Source organism: Schistocerca piceifrons, chromosome 8 (assembly GCF_021461385.2).
Source record: "Schistocerca piceifrons isolate TAMUIC-IGC-003096 chromosome 8, iqSchPice1.1, whole genome shotgun sequence".
NCBI classification, from domain to species: Eukaryota; Metazoa; Arthropoda; class Insecta; order Orthoptera; family Acrididae; genus Schistocerca; species Schistocerca piceifrons.
The window spans coordinates 340,716,405-340,736,340 of NC_060145.1; the positions used below are offsets into that span (position 1 = coordinate 340,716,405).

A 19,936-nucleotide genomic window follows, 5' to 3' on the forward strand; every position below is an offset into this window, starting at 1 on the left:
GAGACACTCGAATTTGCACGTAATGATTAAGAGCTTGTCATTTGGGTCTAACGAAATGACAAATATTTGTAACAAATACGATTAAAGCATGATAATATAAATCATAAATGAAAATACACGATGATCATTCAGTTACATGGTGACCATCGAGTATGTTCGACGCCAGTGTGCAATAACCACTTACAGAGGGCGGGTGGCAGCATTAGCAGAGGGCGGTGTATAAAGAGAGTACGGGAAACAGGCAGTCGTCCTAATGTGGAAACGGAGCGATTTATCTAACATCCGAAAGGGCACGATCATTGGCTTCCGGGTCAAGAGTTGAAACATTTCCAAAACGGTTAAGTCTGTAAATTGTTCGTGTGCCGCCGTGGTTAACGTATATCGTGCATACCAAAATGGTGCTATCCAAAACAGGCTCCGACGCAACTGTGGTGGACAGCGGGCCATAGATGACAGAGGTCAGTGACGGCTGCGGAGATGTGTACGGGCAAATAGACTTTAAGCTGTTGAGCAACTGATGAACCAAGGCGTCTCCTCAACGAACGCTTAACGGGCGCCTCGTTTACGCACCCACGCTGACTGCTGTTTTTCGGCGGCCAAGGCTGGAATTTGCACGCCAATCCTGCAATCAGGAGCGAGCGTTACGGTTTGAGGAATGTTTTCACTGGTATTCCCTGAGTAGTCTTCTCATTCTGGAAGGCACAATTGATCAAAACAGAACTGCATCTATTCTTGAGGACCATGTCCACCCCTACATGCGGTTTGCTTTTCCTCGGCACGATGGCACCTACCAGCAGGATAACGCAATGCATCACACAGCTCCCAGGGTTCGTGCGTGGTTCGAAGAGCACCAGGCTGAGGTTACCGTACTACCCTGCCCACCAGACTCCCAGGATTTAAACCCAGTCGAGTATCTGTGGTACCACTCGATCAACGTGTCCGCGCCGAGGTTCCCCAACCGAGAAACCTAGCACAGTTGATCACAACACTGGAATCCGCACGGCTCCACATCCCTCTTGGTACCATCCGGAACCTGAATGACTCTCCTCCTGCAAGTCTCTGTCTGTTTTGTGTGTCTTCTAGTTCTTACAGTGTCATCTTCCGAAATCCGGAAATACTTTTTTATAACTCTTTATGTCACCCCTTTGCCCGCACTGGAAAACGAAACAGCGGGAAATATTTTATCGTATTGTTACCTCTGACTACGGCATTAATTAAAATGACCAGATATTGTCTTTCACACCGAAAACAAAAATGGTAGTGGAAGACACGCTGAAAAAAAAATACACACGAGATGGAGTCAATAATGCTACAAGCTCCCACGGCACTCGAAAATACAGTACATGTAAACGCGTAATATGCTACACATGAGAGAACGTAACCGGTTCAGTACTGAAGGGGGTACACACTGGCCGTGTGGCCACATGTTTCGCAGAATCTGCCGCCTCGGAGTCTCGGACCGTGCCAGACATACACTTCGCATTACCGAGCTGTTCTGTTCTCTGCTGTATATGAGTCCAACACGCATAGTCGACAGTCACTGCTGTGAAAGTTGTTAGTGTCTGATAGCTGAAGACACAACAGCGTCCCTAGCGGCAACAAAGCCATTAGTCACTTAAGATTATATGTGCCGGGAGATTAATGTTGGGGTCAGGGATTTTCTCTGCCTCGTGATGGCTGGGTGTTGTGTGCTGTCCTTAGGTTAGTTAGGTTTAAGTAGTTCTAAGTTCTAGGGGACTGATGACCATAGATGTTAAGTCCCATAGTGCTCAGAGCCATTTGAACCATTAGATTAATGTTCGTTTTTCATTTTCTATTTGATTTACGAAACAGTTCTATACTTTTATTTCCCAAGCGTCAGCAAATATGTAGAGACCTGAAGAATGGTAAAATAATGTAAATAGAGCCAAAACTCATGAATGGAACTACAAAGGCTATGACGCCGTTATAACGATATACTTTCCAAACTGTATAAACTCCAACTTATCCCACCGACACCACGAAGGTACATACACAGTACTTCATCCACAGGATGTGTATATTTGTGTTGCTGACGCTTCTTATCACTGACACTTTCTTTGGCACATAACATTCTTGCACCAAGTCGAGTCTAACTATTTCGTCATTATTGCAATTCACTCGACTTTCCAATTCACGAATACTTGTTTAATATAATTAGTACTTAAAGACGAGCGTGACGAAAAATCCTGACGTTTATAGCCCTCATATACTACCGGCTGTGGAATTGGTTTCTTTCTTGTAGGGAAACAATTTGATTGCTTTTATCGTTTTATTATCACGCCTGAGCGGTAGTTTTCTCTTCAGCTACAGTTAAGCTGCTTATCGGGTACGTTAGATAATGCAGGTATTGCATTCCAAACCATTTTCCTATTTTACTCACTTATAAACTCGTTTCTGTGGAAGTCACTCAACAAAACTTCGCGTTATTTCGTAGATACGCGATGTCTTTTTCTCAACTCATGTCTTCTGCTCTTTGCTATACACGGTCCAATCACATTAATGTGACCGCCTGCGGAAAGCCTGAACAACTACCTTTTGCAGCGCGGACGTGCATGAACAGAGTCAACAAGGTCCTGAAAGGCGCCGCAGGGATGTGGAAGCAGTGCGGTGGCCAGCTGGGCTAGGTTTCTCACTTCAGAATGCCCTCCTCCAACTACAACGACTGGGAAAGGAGGTGGTTTTCTGCTGGGTTCCAGGGCACGTCGGCAGTGCTGGGAACGAAAGGCCACTTCTCGCAGCCAAGGAGGTGTGTCTCGATCCGCAAGTAGCTCAGTGTGTCATCCCCCTGCACGCACTCACCTGGCTATTGAGCTCACGAGTCATGCGTCGGTGGGAGGATGTGGCTGGAAACGACTGACTATAAGTTCCGTTTAGTCAAGCACACAACGCGTGTGTGGTGTACTTCTTTCCAGCCCCGTAGACTGGACGAGGTTCTCCTCACTCGGCTTCGGATAGGCCACAGCCCTATGACGCATGGCTTCCTGCTCCGGTAAGAGGGCCCTCCAATGTATGGTGCCTGTGGCGTCCAGGTCAATGTGCGCCACGTTTTATTGGATTGCGTTTCATTTTCTGACCAACGGGCCGCGGCTGACTTGCCGGCGGATCTGCCATCTCTTTTAGGAAATACTCAAACGAGTGTGGTTAAAGTTCTGTGACTTGTCCAATGTTTTTACCAAGATTTTAGGGAGAGAGTCTTAATTTGTTCACAGGATGACTGGCTCGCCCATATTTTACGTAAATGGCCAGCCAGTGACAATTTCCTGTGGCATCCTTGACGCTCCTTTCTCGTTTTCCTTACGTTTTATTTTCTTATACAGCATTTTTGCATCTTTTCCCGCTTTCTTTGAGTGTATGCTTCTATTTTACTAAATTTGTCCACATTCGTTTATTTTAATGTGTGTCAGGGCGCTGATGACCTCGACGTTGAGCGCCCGTAAGCCCCAACACACACACACACACACACACACACACACACACACACACACACACACACACAAACGTTTCTCACTTGAGGATCCATGGCGCAAACAGCCCAATATAGGTGGTCCCACAGATTCCCGATTGGGTTTACATCCGGGGAGTTCGATAGCCAAGGGAGTACGGTTAGCTCATCCTGGTGCTCTCGAACCACGTACGTACACTGCGAGCTGTGTGACACATTCCATTGTCCTGCTGGCTGATGGAATCGTGCAGAGAAAACAACAAACTGAATATCACAGCGGACATGGTCTCCAAGGATAGATGCGTACTTGTGTTTATCCACTGCGCCTTCTAGAACGAGGAGCTCACCCAGGTACTGCCATGAAAACATTCCGCAGACCATAAGTTTGTTTATAAATAACTCATCTCCTACCAGTCACGATTTTCTTTATTTTATTTTCGCACGACGCGTTTCGGGAAATGATTCCCATTTTCAAGTGCGTTTGAAAATGGGAATCATTTCCCGAAACGCGTCGTTTGAAAAATAAAGAAAATTGTGAATGGTAGAAAATGAGTTATTTATAAACAAACCTATTGTTTTCACAATCGCAGGCTTTCAGAACCATTTATAATGGATCAAATCATATTCCGCAGACCATAAAACTCCCTCCTCCGGCGTTGACTCCTCCAACGATCGTTCCATGACCGTACACGCCAAAGGCCATCAGTCCCATGAAACATAAAACGTGATTCATTTAAAAAGACCACTTGTTGACACTTACTGGAAGTCGAGTTGCAATACTGGCGTGCAAAATCCAACCTTCGTGTTCGAAGAACAGAAGGCAATACGGTGCATGAAGCAGGCATCTGCTGCGGAGTTCCGTATGGAGCAAAGTTTGATGAACGAGGAGACACTGATGGTAGCCCCTCGGTTCGAGTCGGTCAGTTGCTCAACAGTTTTATGTCTACTCGCCCTTACACATCTACGCAGCCATCGTTCACCCCTGTGATCTATGGCCCGCGGTGCACGACAGTTGCCTCGGCACCGATTTCCAATAGCGCCATCTCCTTTAACCAAGGAGAAACACGAACAGTTTACGAACTTAGCCGTTTCGGAAACGCTTCTACTCTTGGCCCGAAAGCTAATGATGATGCCCCGTTTCTGCACTATGACAACTACTATACAATTTTCTGCATCCGCGACACTCTTTATATACCCTCCACTGCAAGTGCAGTTACCTGCTGTCTGTGAATGGTTATTGCACATTGACGTCCTCAATAAATGACTGCAGGTTACGAGGAAATCGTAACCAAACAGTCTTATACGAGGGTTGGAACTTTACTAGTGGCAACTATTTATTTACAGCTCGTAAAAGATAAATAAGCGTTTCAAAGTTACACTGACCTTCAAAGTAGCCAGCAGTATTGTGCATAACCCGTTGCCAGCGATGTGGAAGTCGTAGGATACTCGTAGCAGTGCCAGTTGTGTTGACAGATCGAGCGGCGCGGTCTATTGCCCGACGAATTTGTAGCAGTTCTGAAGTGAATGCCGTGAAGTGTTTCCTTCAGTTTAGAAATCGAGTTGAATTTACGAGGGCTTAGGTCAGGGGAGTGCAGTAGGTGGTATAGCACTTAGCAGCCCCATCAGTCGAACAAATCAATAACAGCTTGCACTGTAAATGCTTTAACATTGTCCTGCAAAATAATGGCGAGGTCCTGCAGAAAGTGTCGTAACTTCTCTCTCTAAGCTGGTCGTAGGTTGTGTTCCAAAAATGAACAGCACAGAGACAGAAGTGATAAAACTTTCTGCAGGACCTGTCCATCATTTTGCAGGACAATGCTCAAGCACGTACAGTGCAAGCTGTAACTGATTTGTTTGACTGACGGAGCTGCTAAGTGCTATACCACACCACCTACTGCACTCCCCTGGCAGTGAGTTCAACTCGATTTCAAAACTGAAGGAAACACTTCACAGCATTCGCTTCAGAACTGCTACAAATTCATAGGGCAATAGACCGCGCCGCTCGATCTGTCAACACAACTGGCACTGGGACTTTAAAGGTTAGTAAAACTTTGAAACGCTTATTTATTTTTTACGAGCTGTAAGTAAATAGTTCCCACTATTAAAGTTACAACCCTCGTATGTACTGTTTGTATACCTCTTGTGGCCTTGGGAAACCTAAGGAATGACGAATTTGATGTCTTATCTTTGTTACTGCAACACTACGAAGTCCATTTCGTACAAACCATGTTACTTATCAATACAAACGATATTATCCACATCCGTCGAGTACCTTATTCAACAGAACAGCAGACTGTGCGCTGGGCGCCAGTAGACAGAGCGCAGCATAAGTCTGGCTAGTGGCTACAGTGTGTGTCGGACTATGACTGTGTACACTGCTGTGGCAGAGTCCCCTCCCCTCACAACCCCTGTTTCCACCCCTCCCTCCCCCCTCCCCCTTCGCCCCGCCTCCTAGCGACGTCAGCAGGCCTGCCGGCAGAGTTGGTGTTCTGGCAGAGGCGGCTCTCTGGGGAGAAGCGCAGCTCAGAGCAGAACACGGCAGCCAGCAAAGCTCCCTCCGGGAAGCCAAGGGACGGCCTGACCCGCTGCTGGCTTGCGTTCTGCTGTCACCTCCTGATCCAACCAGGCCAGCCGCTGGGGCTCTGCAGTGCGCACACAGCTAGCACGCCCCGTAGTGTGTTCAAAATTACTGACAGCCGTCCTCTACATCCACATCTACATGGTTACTCTGCGATTCACACTTAAGTGCCTGGCAGAGCGTTCATCGAACCATTTTCATACTACTTCTCTACCATTCCACTCTCCTCTTATTTTATTATGATGACCATTTCTCCTACGTAGGTGGGTGTCAACAAAATATTCTCGCATTCGGAAGAAAAAGTTGGTGACTGAAATTTCGTAAATAGATCTCGCCTCAAAGAAAACCGCCTTTGTTTCAGTGACTGCCACCCCAACTCGCGTATCATATCAGTGACACTTTCACCCCTACTGCGCGATAACACGAAACGAGCTGCGCTTCTTTGCACTTTTTCGATGTCCTCCGTCAATCCTACCTGGTAAGGATCCCACACCGCGCAGCAGTATTCCAGCAGAGGACGGACAAGTGTACTGTAGGCCGTCTGTTTAGTGGGTTTGTCGCATCTTCCAAGTGTTCTGCCAACAAAGGGCGGCTTTTATTTCGTCTTCCCAACAATATCTTCTGTGTGGTCTTTCCAATTTAAGTTGCTCGCAACTGTAATTCCTAGATATTTAGTCGAATTGACAGACCTCAGATTTGTGCGACTTATCGTATACCCAAAAGTTATCGGATTTCTTTTAGTACCCAAGTGGATGACCTCGCACTATTCTTTGTTTAGTGCCAATTGCCACTTTTCGCACCACACAGAAATTCTCTCTACATCATTCTGTAACTGGAATTGATCGTCTGATGATTTTACTAGACGGTGAATTACAGCGTCATCTGCAAACAATCTAAGGGGGCTGCTCAGATTATCATGTAGAGCATTTATGTAAATCAGGAACAACAGAGGGCCTACGACACTACCTTGCGGAACGCCAGATATCACACCTGTTCTGCTCGTTGATTTACCGTCTATCACTACGAACTGTGACCTCTCAGAGGAAATCACGAATCCACTCACACAACTGAGACGATACTCCATATGCAAGCAATCTGATTAATAGTCGCTTGTGAGGAACGGTATCAAAAGCCTTCTGGAAATCTAGGAACGTGGAATCGATCTGAGATCCGTTGTCGACAGCTCATTACTTCATGGGAATAAAGAGCTAGCTGTGTTGCACAAGAACGATATTTTCTGAATCCGTGTTGGTTATGTATCAATAAGTCATTTTCTTCAAGGTGATTCATAATGTTCGAGTAAAGTATATGCTACAAAATTCTACCGCAAATTGAGGTCAGTGATATGGGTCTGTAATTCAATGGGTTACTCCTATTTCCTCTCTTGAATATTGGTGTGACCTGTGCTACTTTCCAATCCTCACACTGGACTTGATGAACTTTCAGTACCGACACCTAAGTTAAAATCCATCCCAAGTAACCATCTTCACTCGTGTAGAAAATAATTGTAGTCTTCCATAATGTTCAGGTTGCGATATTTAACAATCGGAACTACCGTGCGAAACGTCACAATTTTTTTTTTCCTTCTTACCTTTATTCAGAGATCCTTTATTCAACGGAAAACAATACTTCTACGACGAGAAAAGAACTCGCGAAGTGTAATAATCGTAATAACACTCATTTATTTTTCATCTCTATGAGTAAAAGGGAGAAACTCTTTTTCACTCGTTCCGTTCTTCTTTTCTTAGCTGTTTTCATGGTCCACTTCTAGCTTGTATCTGTACGGACATATTGTCCATGTAAGTCTTCTTAGATAATAAGTAACGATAAATGAAATTCATTGTCATTGTAATGTCGCCAACGACCTCGCCACGTTGGTAACAACGGTTCCTGCCCAATCACGGAAGTTAAGCAATGTTGGGCCTGGCTATTACTTGGATGGGTGACCATCCAGGAAAACCAGGTGCCGTTGGTCTTCAACGACTCGTAAGTCGCCTGGGCCCAGCTGAATTACTTGCACCAGGCAGTGATGCCACACGACATTTATTTTATTTTAATGCCAACATTGCGTCTAACAGCTCATCTTTTGAATCAAGAGGTGAGTTTTCGTTATCAGAAAAATGGTTCAAATGGCTCTGAGCACTATGGGACTTAACTTCTGTGGTCATCAGTCCCCTAGAACTTAGAACTACTTAAACCTAACTAACCTAAGGACATCACACACATCCATGCCCGCGTTATCAGAATTAGCCGGCTTGGTCCCGATCAGATCAGCCGCCATTGTGGCCATATCATTAAGATAATTACTATTTATATTTAGTACATAGAAGCTGCTTGTTTTATCTTGACGAAATCCGATATGCCAGGGCTAACAGAAATTGGCGAACTTATAATTTGAAACTTCGCTGTCACAGAATTTTAACAGACAGTTATTTTCAAAAGTATACTGATTGTTCTCACTGCTCGGTTACAGCGTGAGAGAAAGATATTTTATCCTAAAATATTTGTTATGAAAAAATTTGATATATTTTTCTCTCTCACCGATGTGACGGACGTTTCATGTTATCTGAAACCACGGTTCTCTAATGAATCAGTACAAATTTGAATATAATTTACTCGGAAAGATTTTTCGTATTTTCTTCTCTCCTCAGATGGCGTGTAACGTGCGTTACCGGTGCCAGGACCCACTAAAAAGTTTAAAGACCTTTTCTGACATTTTTCTATTGTTTCATTAACTTTTTACTAATATTTAACTTGCATGACGCGTTTCGGCGTCAGGCTGCCATTGTCAGATACAATCCAGTTACATGTACATCACACTAATCTGAAGCGTGATAAGTTTCATTTGCTGTGGTTGTCAATGAGGTTATGTATCGAAATACAATCATGCATAGAAAGACACACGCGCTATTTGTATGATTACATCATTTCATCGGCGCGTTTACTTACATTTTTGTTGGACATTTAGTTGTCTGCAACACAGAGCATAGCGACAAACACATCACAGTTCAGCACTTTCATATACAGTTGTTTACATCATTCCAGAGAGTCTTAATTACAAAACTAAACTAGTCTAACTGCTAAGATAGTAATACACAGTAAAGATGAAACGTTACTATCTTAGCAATTTAAACTAGTTTCTCTTTGGAGTTAAGACTATTTAGCATGATGTTAACAACTGTATGTGACAATGTTAAGCTCTTATGTGCTTGTCAGTGTGCTGTTTGTGCCGGTCAACTAAATTTCCTACACAAATGGAAGTAAATGCACTAATGAAATGATCTCAACATGCATATCGCTTAATGTATACACAAGAGTATATGTGTATCTTTCTATCCTGATTGTATCTGAAGATAACCTCACAGGCACACATAGTAACTGAACCTAATCACACGCCGGCCGCGGTGGTCTAGCGGTTCTAGGCGCTCAGTCCGGAACCGCGGGACTGCTACGGTCGCAGGTTCGAATCCTGCCTCGGGCATGGATGTGTGTGATGTCCTTAGGTTAGTTAGGTTTAAGTAGTTCTAAGTTCTAGGGGACTGATGACCACAGATGTTAAGTCCCATAGTGCTCAGAGCCATTTTTGAACCTAATCACACTTCAGACTAAAGTAATGCACTTGTAACTGGAATGCACCTGTTGAGGTAGCATACTGCCGAAACGTCTCTTGCAAGTTAAATATTTGTAAAACAGGACTGAAGGAGTTGAAATTATTTCTTAAACTTACAATACAGTCGCAGTCCGCAGAACATTCCATATAACATCGATAAATTCAAGTTTCACAAGACCGTATCTCATCTCCTTTTGACAATCAGCTACTAAATACTGCCAAAAGGCAACACCAAGATAAGATCTACAGGTAGCGTATTCAGCTGTCGACGTCACATTTCCAGATACTTTATCACAATAAATCATATTAAGAATGACATGATTTGGACAGATCTTTAATGAGCTGCATGCTTAATGTTTTTAGTGTTTTCAGTTCTGAGCTTGACCCGGTTTATGTTTTTCGTGTGTGTTCAAACCGCGAAATTTACGAGTTCGCGTGATATCACGAGTCCTGTGCCGGGACCAGCGAGATATAAGGGCCCTGCAACGAACTTGTGACGTCACACTAGTAGGCTTGTCCGCCGCACTTTGGAAACGCTCGCCTCCGTACAGGAAATCAATATTTAATTGAAAAGGTACCAAGTAAAGATCTTAATTTTGTCGTGTACTATCGAGAATTTGCATGCACGTAAAAGCGCAGTTAAGAATTATGAAACTCTTCTGAAACGCCGGCCGCGGTGCTCTTGCGGTTCTAGGCGCTTCAGTCCGGAACCACCCTACTGCTACGGTCGCAGGTTCGAATCCTGCCTCGGGCATGGATGTGTGTGATGTCCTTAGGTTAGTTAGTTTTAAGTAGTTCTAAGTTCTAGGGGACTGATGACCTTAGATGTTAAGTCCCATAGTGCTCAGAGCCATTTGAAGCATCTTCTGAAACAGTTACTCGCTCCCCACTGGAGATGATTGCTGACACTCTCAAGACCTGCAGTGTCACGTGCTGTGGCGTACGTGACACGGCATGCCTTTCTCGTGGGCCTCGCCCTGAGCTGTAATAGCCAGACGGCAGCAAATTGAGCAGCCTCCACGCTGATTTAAGTATTTGCGAAATTAACTTGCCATATTTGTTGGCTCCATACACTGAGCTGTGGCTGGTTCATGTTTTGCGTTGGATTAAACCTTGGTTGCTATTCTGTGTTTAGTCTTCCGTGGTTATCGGAATTACGCTGTTACCCTCTCTTTCTGCGGGTGGCAGCAGCGGTGTGTATCGATATTCACACCTTGAACTATCTTTGGCATGGCGCTTATAGTTTCCGGCTGTGTGCGGGCAGTTGGTCGGTTGGCGTGGAGCTGCGAGGAAATCTGCGCGGCGCGTTGTTTGACCGGGCCCACTGGCGGCCTCTATGCTGTGTCGGAGTGTGGGGTGCTGTTCCCACTGCTACGAGATTTGTGGCTCACCGATCCAGGACATGAAAGTTGTCACGACTGTTCACATTGTGTCGTTTGGAGTTCGTTGTCGGCTGTTGGGATATTCCCGCGACCAACAACATGTGTTTTCAAGTCGGCAAATTTTAGCCGTGGTCCGCTGGAGTTTAACTGTACTTGGTTATTCGAACTGAAGTGCACCAGCGGAATCTTCTGCTTTGTGCACTTTAACGTTCCGGTTACCTGCCCTAGTCGTTGACGTAAATTCAGGCAGTGTATTTTCCTCATCGTGTTGTCACACTGTCCAGCAGGGTGTGTAGTTTAACAAAAAAAAAAAAAAAAAAAAAAAAATGGTTCAAATGGCTCTGAGCACTATAGGACTCAACTGCTGAGGTCATAAGTCCCCTAGAACTTAGAACTACTTAAACCTAACTAACCTAAGGACTTCACACACATCCATGCCCGAGGCAGGATTAGAACCTGCGACCGTAGCAGTCGTGCGGTTCCAGACTGTAGCGCCTTTAACCGCTCGGCCACTCCGGCCGGCGTAGTTTAACAGCTCAATGTATAATTGGTTGTGAGTGCCGATACCTTCTACGTTGTTCCATTGAACTCCCTGTTGTGTGCTGGTCAAGTGAAGCAGAGGTTATCTTGTCTGTGTGTCTGTTGACTGTCTGTCGGTTGGGTTGTCATCGGATCGACAGTGGTTGGGCCGACTGCCTGTCTCACCTAAGCGAGCATTAGTGTTTGAATTCCAGGCCAACCGTCGGAACTTCTGAGTGCCCTTGGGTGTACTGCCTTTTCTTGTTTGTTCTTGTTGTTTGTACTTGTATGGCTTCTAGCCGATTTTTAGATTAAGGTTGTTTTGTTCTTTAGGTTTGGGCCTTCACCCTAATTTAAGAACTGTTTTACGTAAAGCCTTTGGCATTTTTAAAATTTATGTTATTGAGTCTTAAATGTTGGGCCTTAAGCTGAATTTGAATTTAAGTTGTTTTTCTCTTAATGTGTCAGATTCTTAGGGCCTTCAGCCTAATTAAGTAACTGTGGTAAGATAAGGCTTTGCCTTTTAAATTTCTGATTTTGGTTGAGCTTTAAGTTATCGGTTTTCAGCCGTTTTTAAATGAAAGTGGTCTTGCCCTTAAGGCACGAGATTGTACGGCGCATTCAGCCACTAATTAAGTTCCAAATCTAAAGTTGCGCTTTTTTAAAATTTTCTTGGCTCTTGTAATGTTTGATCAAATAAAAGATTGTATGTTTGAGTGTAAATGACAGCCGCTTCTTTTTGGCCCCTTTCTACAGCTTAAACTACCTGTCCTGTCCTGCGGGTTTAGCAGGGCGTCTCATACACATCCTTGCGTATTACGAATATACGTAGTTTAAGTAATACACAACATTGAAGATCTCTCCAAAACGCGTGATTTTTAGCACAATTTATTCTGATAAAGTTCCGGAAAGTGTCACATCGATGGCTAAACATGCTGTCGCACATATCTCCGTTGATGTGAAAATCTTTACCTGGATTTGCGCTTGTTTTGTTCATAGTTGGTTCTTAGATCGGATATGGGCGCACAAAGTTCCTTCACTTTTATGTTATAAATTTCTGACTAATAAACTGCACACTAGACTCACATTAGCTGTTTCCAGACTCGTAGTGTGCTATAACTATGCGCAAGAAAATAAAACGCACAAGAACTGAGGCACAACACACCGCAAAAAGAAAGTTGCTAATAACACACTTTAACGCGCAGACGCCGTCTCCGAGAATGGAAATTCTTAGCAACTAATGTTAACAGGACATGTTTCGCGCGTTGATTTCCTCTTATCATTCGTGAAAGGCTCGCTAGGTAATGCCACTTGGGTTCCGTATTTTTGTGCAGTATCGCAAACCATTTACAAACTTAGCATACATCTACAACAGTAGACGGTTTTTTATTTCTTTTTTGCATTGCCAATTCTATCTTCAACATTATCAAAACAATATTTCACGTCGATTAATGACGCATCAGCGCATAACAGAAATATATAGAAAGAGGGATTCTGTGGTGAAGGTTCAGCCACTCTACCACCTCCTCGTTGCAAGCAGCGGAACGAGAAAATTATCTGGAAGTTGGTAGCAAGCCCATCAGCCGTCATCACTCGGAATGTGTTTCTCATCGGAAAGCACGCGCTGAACTATCTGCAACATCTCACAGAACGTGGTCCTCTTCGCGATTTGCAACCGCTCCGCTCCCAAGCAGTAACTGTCAGCCGCACCTGGACGCAAATCACGAAGTTAGTTAACGAAAATGGACGTTCATAAAACAGCTGTGTTAACTCTGTTAGTGATCGTCGGAGGAGAGTGGAGAAGATTGCGAAGAAGATTCTGGACTCGTCGATGGCCTGCACAACGAATTACTCGTAGAGGAACACAACATACGATGCAGATGACAAAGAAAATGTACAAAAAAATATCACTTATGGCAAAAATATAATATAAAACACACTATTAATACAAAAGTGCTAGACCCTCAGCCCCGGCTCCACTGCTCCTGCTCTTGCGTACTTTTCTGCTTTCTACAGCCGCGCGGATTGGCCGCGAGGTTTGAGGCGCCATGTCACGGATTGCGCGGCCCCTCCGCCAGAGGTTCGAATCCTTCCTCGGGCATGGGTCTGTGTGTTGTTTTTAGCATAAGTCAGTTTAAGTAGTGTGTAATCTAGGGACCGATGACCTCATCAGTTTGGTCCCTTAGGAATCCACACACACACACACACACACACACACACACACACACACACAAACACACACACACATGTGCTTTCTACATTGCCACATATTACAAACGTCCCTCGTGTACGCACGCAGCTTGGTTCGCGCGGCGAGTACGACCGTCTCGGGCACGCGGTTAGATTCCACGGCGACGTCCCCCTTTCGTCGTCTGGATCAGTGTCTTATGCTTCAGTACACACTCACTGTGGCGTAAACGAATTGCCGCTAACATTCTCCATCCAGCACGGCACCCTCCTTTCAACAGCTAAAGTAAGTCTGTATCGAGTCCTATAGTTCCTATGTACTTTAGCTACGTTTCCTATTCATATACAAAAGAAAGGAAATAGAAGTATTCCTCAGAATTACAGATCCGTTTCACTGACGTCGATTTGTAGTAGGATTTCGGGACGTATACTGTGTTCAACTATAATATAATTACGCCGAAGAAAACGTAGCATGAGTTCAGAAAATATTCTTGGAAACACGAAATAATGAGAGCTAACCACAGGGAATCAAACTCCTTACACACTTCTGGATTTCAGTTTCTCACCAGCGGCTTTTATTCAGACTGAGTGTACGGAGTACCGTCTCGGCTGTGCGACTGGATTCTTGGTTCCCTGTCAGTAAGGTCATAGTGAATCAAAGTGATGCACTAAAACAGAAATGATATCTGGAGTTCCCCAAGAAAGAGTTAAAGGCCCTCTAATGCTCCCAATGTATATTAATCGATATGAACTATTTAGCTGACAATCTGCGCAGCCCTCACAGATTGTTTGCAGATGATGCTGCCATTTTCTGTCTAGTACAGTTGTCACAGAAGATCAAACCCGACTACAAAATGATTACGAGAGGATGTCTGTGTGGAGCAAAACGTGGCAATAACTATAAAGAATAAAAAGTGTGAGGTCATCCACGCGAGTACTAAAAGGAATACCTACGTTAAATTTCGAGTACACGATAAATCAGGCAAATTTTAAGGCTGTCAGTTCAACTAAATGCTTAGGGATAACAATTAGGAAGAACTTAAACTGGATCCATCACATACAAAATATTGTGAAGAAGGTGAACCTAAGACTGTGTTTTATTGGCAGAACACTTAAGTGGACTCAACAGATCTACTAAGGACTCTGCCCACATCACGCTTGACAGTCCTCTTCTGGGGTAATTCTGCGCGGTATGTGATCCTTACCAGATAGGATTGATGGAAAGCATCGAAAAAGTTCAAAGGAGGACAATTCGTTTCGTATTATACCGCGGAATAGGGTAGAGAATGTCAGGGGTGTGATACGGAAGTTGGGATGACAATCGTTAATACAAAAGAGTTTCTCGTTAAGGCGAGACCTAGTCACGAAAATTCAATAACCAATTTTCTAGTCCGAATGCGAAAATATTTTGTCAACTTCCACCTGCATAGGGAGAAGTTACCATCGTAAGAAAATAAGAGAAATGAGAGGTACAACGCAAAGAGTTAGGTGTTTATTTTTCACACGTGCTTTCCGAGAAACAGTCTGAAAGTGGTCCGATGGCCCTCGGCCAAGCAGTTAAATGTGAACCACAGAGCAGCCATGTAGCTGTAGATGTACTCTTGTTTAGCACTGCTTAATGTTACTGAATGGTGCCCTCAGCTGGCTGAATACTGTGACCCTACAATCTCAGAGCACAAGATTTTTTTCTTTTAAACGAACTATTGGACTTTTTCAGTTCTGACCTCTTCCCCCCTTACCCCTCTTACTAACTGAGGCTCTGAGAACCATTATGGCCTGAACTATACCATCATCGACTTCGATGGTTGGTTGGTTGTTTGAGGTTTAAGGGACCAAACAGCAAGGTCATCAGTCCCTTGTTTCAAATATGCTCCATTCCGCTAATGGGACATCTCAGTAAAGTCAGAACAATAAAACGGAAAAAGGGAAAAACGTAAAAGCGCAGTCACGTTGTCATTGGTAAAAAAAAAAACAAAATGAGGGAAGTCGGCAAGAGAACGAAACCAACACTATGCTGAAGCAGCATAGGCAAGACCACCTGTGACTTAAAAGGTACAACGGCTATAATGTAGAAAGTACGTATGGGAATAGAAAGACTAATCAAGCCTTAAAAAAAAGGGTAAAAACAGAGTAAAAGGGGAAGAAAAGAGGATTTCGGTCAGGGAGGTGAATCGGGAATCTCCGAACACTGCCTACAGTGGGAGACACCCAAACACTCACCGCCCTGCCCCAACACCAGAGAGAGATTAAAAACCTTAAAACTGAGAATAAAAACCACTTTCCCGGAGGAAACCGAGAACCAGAGAGATCATCCGGGAATCGTCAGCCAACATCAAAGGTAAAGTGTGGGGGAGTGTGTACTTAGCACGCAGAGCCAAAAGAAGCGGGCATTCAACATCGACTTCGAGATGTATGCATGCTCCTGAAATCTGTTGATCTTTTGCTGACCCAGATTTATCTTTGTCTGTAGGCCCACACTGTATATATGAACTTTCAGGAATAGCTGTCTTGCTGTTTTCTCGGGTATTCACTTCCATATGGGCCTAAAACACAAAGCACAATCTTGTTACTCTGCGCTGCTGAATTGTTATCAAGGGTAGGCAACATAATTTACTGTCTACATCGTCTACGTAGTGGTAATACTTCATAATCGGATGTGTATCTTCAGTTTTATCTGAACCTCAAGAAACAGTATGTGCTTTATAGGAATGATGATAATCAGGATCATGAAGTGTTGGAATAGGTCATAATTATATGTATGGTGTATTTCGTATTTTTCTTTATGTTTTGATTCCACTTTCACATTAATTACAAACCTTACAACAGTTGTAAGGTTGGTTGTTTTTGGGGAAGGAGACCAGACATCGAGGTCATCGGTCTCATCGGATTAGGGAAGGATGGGGAAGGAAGTCGGCCGTGCCCTATGAAAGGAACCATCCCGGCATTTGCCTGGAGCGATTTAGGGAAATCACGGAAAACCTAAATCAGGATGGCCGGACGCGGGATTGAACCGTCGTCCTCCCGAATGCGAGTCCAGTGTCTACCCACTGCGCCACCTGTTGTAAGGCACTACTGTCTCTCGCCTATACGGGGTGATTCAAGAAGATATGCAAATATCTAAATACGTTATTCTAAAAGTACAACTAAAGAAAAAAGTTCATATAAACATAGGTCTGCAAATGTTTGGTTACAGAGCTACGGCTAATAAAAGATTTTGCCTGAAACTTAGCAACTTCACTAATATGAAGCCATCGCAAAACTGTATGTGGTTAAACTAAAGCACGATTTCCATGTCCCAGACGTGTATCTTCAGTTGTTTTCCAGAACACCCAGAGAAGCAAAGATCATTATACAAGTAAATTTGTTTACTTTCCATTAAGAGTGTAGAAACGTGTACGTCATTGTTGGCAACCGTTAGTGAGGTGTTTCATTCGTTTCCTAATCTTGAAACGAGTAAGTTTTCTTTACTGTTCAGTGAAAGACCATAATAAGAACAGCGTATTTAAGCGAAACTGTATAGTATCTGTTGTAGTTCGTAGATTATTTATGAAATAGGGATGTCGTTCAAATTTACGACCGAAGAATAAGCCGATATCGTTGGGTTGTCGTTCAAATTTACGACAGAAGAATAACCCGATATGGTGTTTATTTGTGGCAAATGTGATGGTAAGTCTATATTTCGAAAGTTACGGGTGACAGGTTCTCTACCTAGCGTTCATAATAAGTATGAGCGCTCTATACGTGAAGACGATGATGAAGGTATTATGGTACTGCCGAATATCGTGTAGAGCTCCCGCGAGCACGCAGAAGTCACGCAGCACGACGTGGCACGGACTCAACTCATGTCTGAAGTAGTTTTGGAGGGAACTGACACCATGACACTTGCACTGCTATCCATAAATCATTAAGAGTACAAGGGCGTGGAGATCTCTTCACACTGCAAGGCATCCCCGATAACTCAGTAATGTTAATGTCTGTTTGGTAGCCAAAGGAAGTGTTTAAGATCAGAAGAGTGTTCCCGGAGCCACTCTGTAGCAATTCTACGCATGTTCTGCTGGAATTGCCCAAGTCCGTCGGAATGCACAGTGGACATGAATGGATGCAGGTGATGTGACAGAATTCTTAGTACGTGTCACCTGTCGGAGGGTGGTCCCATATCACTCCAACTGCACACGCCCCACACCATTACAGAGCATCCACCAGTTTCAACAGTCCCCTGATGAGATGCACGGTGCATGGATTCATGAGGTTGTCTCCATGCCCGTACACGTCCATGATCTCAATGCAATTGGAAATGAGACTCGTCCGACCAGGCAACATGTTTCCAGTCATCAACAGTCCAATGCCGGTGTTGACAGGAAGAATAGAGGCATAAGGGTTTGTGTGGAGCAGTCCGTTAAGGGTACACAATTGGACCTTCGGGTCAGAAAGCCCATCTCGATGATGTTTCGTTGAATGGTTCGCACGCTAACACTTGTTGATGGCCCAGCACTGAAATCTGCAGGGTTGCACTTCTGTCACATTGAACGATTTTCTTCAGTCGTCGTTGGTTCCGTTCTTGCAGGATCTTTTTCCGGCCGCAGAGATGTCGAAGATTTGATGATTTACCGGATTCCTGGTATTCACGGTACACTCGTGAAATGGTCGCAGCGGAAAATCCCCATTTCATCGCTACCTCGGAGATGCTGTGTCCCATCGCTCGTGCGCCGCGTTTGGACTTGGTTAAAAACAATTCAGACCAATGAGACTGGTGGTTTGTCTATAAATTTTATTTTCACAAAGGTTTATTTTTATCAGAACTTTGTGTCTGTGCTTTGAGCCTTTATAGTTCTCAATGCCTCAACGACGCACTGCAGGTAGTAACCTTCCGACGCCTTACACGAGAGAGTCCTTAGAAAATGTAGTCCATCAACAAAGGAGGTGGCTTACAAAACACTCTTTCGACCTATACTTGAGTATTGCTCATCAGTGTGGGATCCGTACCAGGTCGGATTGACAGAGGAGATAGGGAAGATCCAAACAAGAGCGACGCGTTTCGTCACAGGGTTATTTGGTAAGCATGATAGCGGTACGGAGATGTTCAGCAAACTCAAGTGGCAGACTCTGCAGGAGAGGCGCTCTGCCTCGCGGTGTAGCTTGCTGTCCAGGTTTCGAGAGGGTGAGTTTCTGGATGAGGTATCGAATCATTGCTTCCCCCAACTTATACCTCCAGAGGAGATCACGAATGTAAAATTAGAGAGATTCGAGGCACGCTTTCCGACAGTCGTTCTTCCCGCGAACCATACGCGACTGGAACAGAAAAGGGAGGTAATGACAGTGGCACGTAAAGTGCCCTCCGCCACACACCGTTGGGTGGCTTGCGGAGTATAAATGTAGACGTAGATGGTCGGACACTGAATAGAGAATCATATAAATCCCGACGGTCTGTATATCTTTACCACCTTTGTAAAATGGGGCTTCATGTTAGCCGCCAGGGGTGGGAGTGCTGTTGACAGCCAGTGAGAGGAGCAATATCCAGTGTCTCCCTCTGCCGCTGAAGAGCCGCATAAGAACGCTACTGGCATGCCGCCCGCCAGGCTGCATTCTGAACGACACGTTCCAGAGACAGCGCCACTCATTCAGTTGCTTTCCCAGCGCAAGCCGAAGCTGGACCAGCTAGCAGCAGCAGGCAGCCCACCCAAGAACGGCCGCGTCGGCTCGCCAAGCACTCGCGACGCGCGCACGTCGCCGCCCGCGGAATGCGCGCTATGCGGCCAGCGCTTCATTTCTCGGCCGCCCCGTCATCTTTCTCCGCGTCGCTTACGCGAGCAGCGTGTGTCATCGCGTCGCCTACTCCCACTCGTCTTCGATTAGCCGCTGCAAGTCTCCGTCAATGAACGGCACTGTACTGGTGTGCCCGGCCCAGCACTGACTTCATACATAATACGGTGCCACAGGGTGAAACAGGAAAACCACCAATACTTCAAGAATGTCACCTACACTAATAACAAACCTGTAAAACTGTTCTGTGTCTGAACACACTTCTCTAACACGACTAGATGATTTTTAATGGGGTTTTCACAGATAATTTGAGCATAATTTCAGACACCGCATAGGCTTCATTTCATCAGAAGCGGATCACGGTTCTAGGCGCTTCAGTCCGTAACCGCGCGACTGCTACGGTCGCAGGTTCGAATCCTGCCTCGGGCATGGATGTG

At 44.7% G+C, this 19,936-nt stretch overlaps 1 long non-coding RNA gene and 1 pseudogene across 1 annotated transcript in view; one reads left to right on the plus strand and one right to left on the minus strand.

The window, feature by feature from the left end:
- Window positions 1–19,936, minus strand: part of LOC124712208 — a 337,186-nt gene that overhangs the window by 255,045 nt on the left and 62,205 nt on the right. The gene's annotated exons all lie outside the window — the stretch shown is intronic.
- LOC124712878 lies at window positions 7,898–8,016 on the plus strand (annotated as a pseudogene).